Consider the following 2,908-nt stretch of genomic DNA (forward strand, 5'->3'; position numbering starts at 1 on the left):
TGAGTCACACTTGATCGCTAAACTCATGCTTATTTGTCGGTGTTTTCAGATCATCGTCGGCGGCGCTCCCGCAATGAGGAGCGAGCGCGTGCGCACGGTTTGAGAGATATGGTTTGCCAGATTGCTTACAATAAGCAAAACACCTGGCAGAAAATGTATCCTTGTAACAGTGAAGCTCTGATTCGGGGATTTGAACTCTTATTATCTGGCAACCGCACTCATGAAAGCTCGCGCTGTACACAGCAAAATTTCCAGTGTTGTTAAGAGTTGTTTTTATGGTGTTAATTTTCCAGTGTTGAAAAGTGTTGATTCTGGTGTTGATTTGAACGACATGAACACTTGCAGTGTAAATCAGTATTCAGAGTCCGTGTTATTATAGCGAGTTGACATAATTGACACTGGCTCTATAGAGCAGTCAGCAATAAGATTTTGTCCCCTTTTTTTGACGAAAATAAAAAAAGGTTTTTGGTTTTTAGTTTTTTTGAATACATTTTAGTCTCGTCTTATTTCGTCGACTAAATTGCATGTTGTTATAGTCATAGTTATCGTTTATTGACCTCATTATCGTTTCATCTTAGTCTCGTTTTAGTCATAGGGAAAAAGCTGGTCAACGAACATTTCGTTAACGAAATGAACACTATACTCAATATTAGTCTCACAGGATGTGTAGTCATAAACCAGATAAGCTCTTTGGGATTTCGCTCAGACAAGTATTCATTCTTATTCATTTATCTGTCTGCTTTTCTGTTGTGTAATTAAATGATGCCTCACACTCACAGCCAGTAAAGTTTGGATAATCCTTACAATAACATCCTCCAGCGAGGTGCCTTGTCTGGGCTATCCGTTTAAACGTCATGAGGAGGACTCGGGGTCAACCACTCTATATCTCTCATATAACAGTGACCATTCAGATGGTCTGTAAAACTTCATTCTCGATTACTAATGGATCTCTTAGTAAGGGTCAGGCACTACACTTCTCAGTTCACTGTGGCTCTTTGAAGTTTAAAGATGTTCTTGAATCATATAGAGTCTCAAAATGAAATAATACTAGAAAGTAAACAAATAAATGAATCCAAACGCAAACCTTTTAATGAAAAAAATTTGGATGAGTGTTGCATGAATGACAACGGTTCAGCCCAGTTATAGAATCAAAGTGATTTTCATGGGAGAATTATTGTTTCTAGAATTTCAAAAGAGCGCAAAATCCTTCCTTTGGAATCAATTCCAGCTGAGCCAGTGAAAAGTCTTTGTGCTACACCGGAGACCAAAACAAACGACTGTCAAACGATTTTATAATCATACACCGTTATAAATAGCCCCATGCAAACATGAGGGATGCATCTCCATAAATACAGAAATACAATAGCAGCAATTTCATGTGCCTTTCAAAACTACATGATTTACCTTGAATTCGTTTTGACTGTGGGAATCTAATGCAGGATGTTCTGCTGACATGTTTTAATGGCCTCTTGAGGAACCTTTGAGTTCCTCCTCCTCCTCCTCTAAATGATGTCTTGAATTGCTTCCATGAGTCTGGGATGGAGAGTGCCAAAAATGCTTGCCAGTAACACAGTGCCAGAGCGATTCAAAGAAAAGAAACAAAACCTTCCCTCATTCTCTGGGAACTTACTACTCTCTACTGGACCGCTGGTGCATGACATCTATTATAGCGCTTGAAAGTACTTTCATCTGTCACTTTTCATCTGTTTTTGTCACTTTCACCTACAAAACAAAAACACTTATCTAATTTTATGAATAATTTGTAATATAATCAAAAGTAAATTTGATAATAAAGCATCTACTAAGCATAAATTGCAGAAATGGAGACCAATCTTGAAGACCAATAGTACATTTTATCACATATTTAATAAAACTTAGTGTGCAAAGGGAACACGGTTATTGATTATAGGCTAAAATAAAAGTTTTTGGACACCTAAGTAACAAATAACTATGTCAGAATGTAATTGCATAACAACACATTTTAGACCTTTTCTCAGAAGTAATTTCACTTTTCTGAGCCATTTTATTAGTTCTAACTGTTGTCAGTCTTTTAAGTGTTGTCAAGTTTTAAATGTTGATTATTTTAGTGGACGTCTGAATTCATTTCTCATCAAAATTCCTAGCAGTAGTTCAACACATCACAAATACTGTTTTATCATTTAAAATCTAACAACCTTTGCTTGAACATTGTGCATGCTTCTTTCTAAAAAACAATGCTTGGTTTATTACCGCATTATCTAAAATATCTTTAGTGATAATTCTTTCAATGCATGTTTAAATGTGGCTTACAGATCCAAATGTTTTTGAGATACTGTAGTATTGCCAGTGAGTAATGGAAAGTCCTAAATCGGACATTCAGATCACAAGATGACACAGCCTCCCTCATAAAACTGACCCCAGTTCAAACAGCAGTTTGCAAATATAGAAATTTCCTCCCATCTGACATTTAATTCAGCAAAGTCACTGTGCTTGTGACCTTCTGGCATTCCCCAAACTTTTTGACCCTTTGGCAAGTCAATAAATAGAGACTTCATTTATGCATTCTGCATATGCCTGATATAAAAGTACTACATAAACTGACCCCACATATTATATTAATAATATAACATTTCTTTACATAAACCTGCTGTTTTACTAGATTCACTTTATGAGAACTTGCAGTCAAAGAAATCAGGGATTAAAAATGTTTTGCCTGAAAGTGTCATTATATTTGCACCCACTAGAGGTGCTAATGCTCAAGACAAGATGACACTGTAAAACATTTCCACTTGAATTCCAATTAATCTTATTTGTAGCCTCACCTTGCCTTTACATAGTTTTTATTAAACACCTCATTATTATTATTATTATTATTATTATTATTGCACCTGGGATTTCAGTGTATGTTATGTTCAAAGAATACTACCAC

This window comes from Onychostoma macrolepis, chromosome 16 (genome assembly GCF_012432095.1).
Source record: "Onychostoma macrolepis isolate SWU-2019 chromosome 16, ASM1243209v1, whole genome shotgun sequence".
Classification (NCBI taxonomy): Eukaryota; Metazoa; Chordata; class Actinopteri; order Cypriniformes; family Cyprinidae; genus Onychostoma; species Onychostoma macrolepis.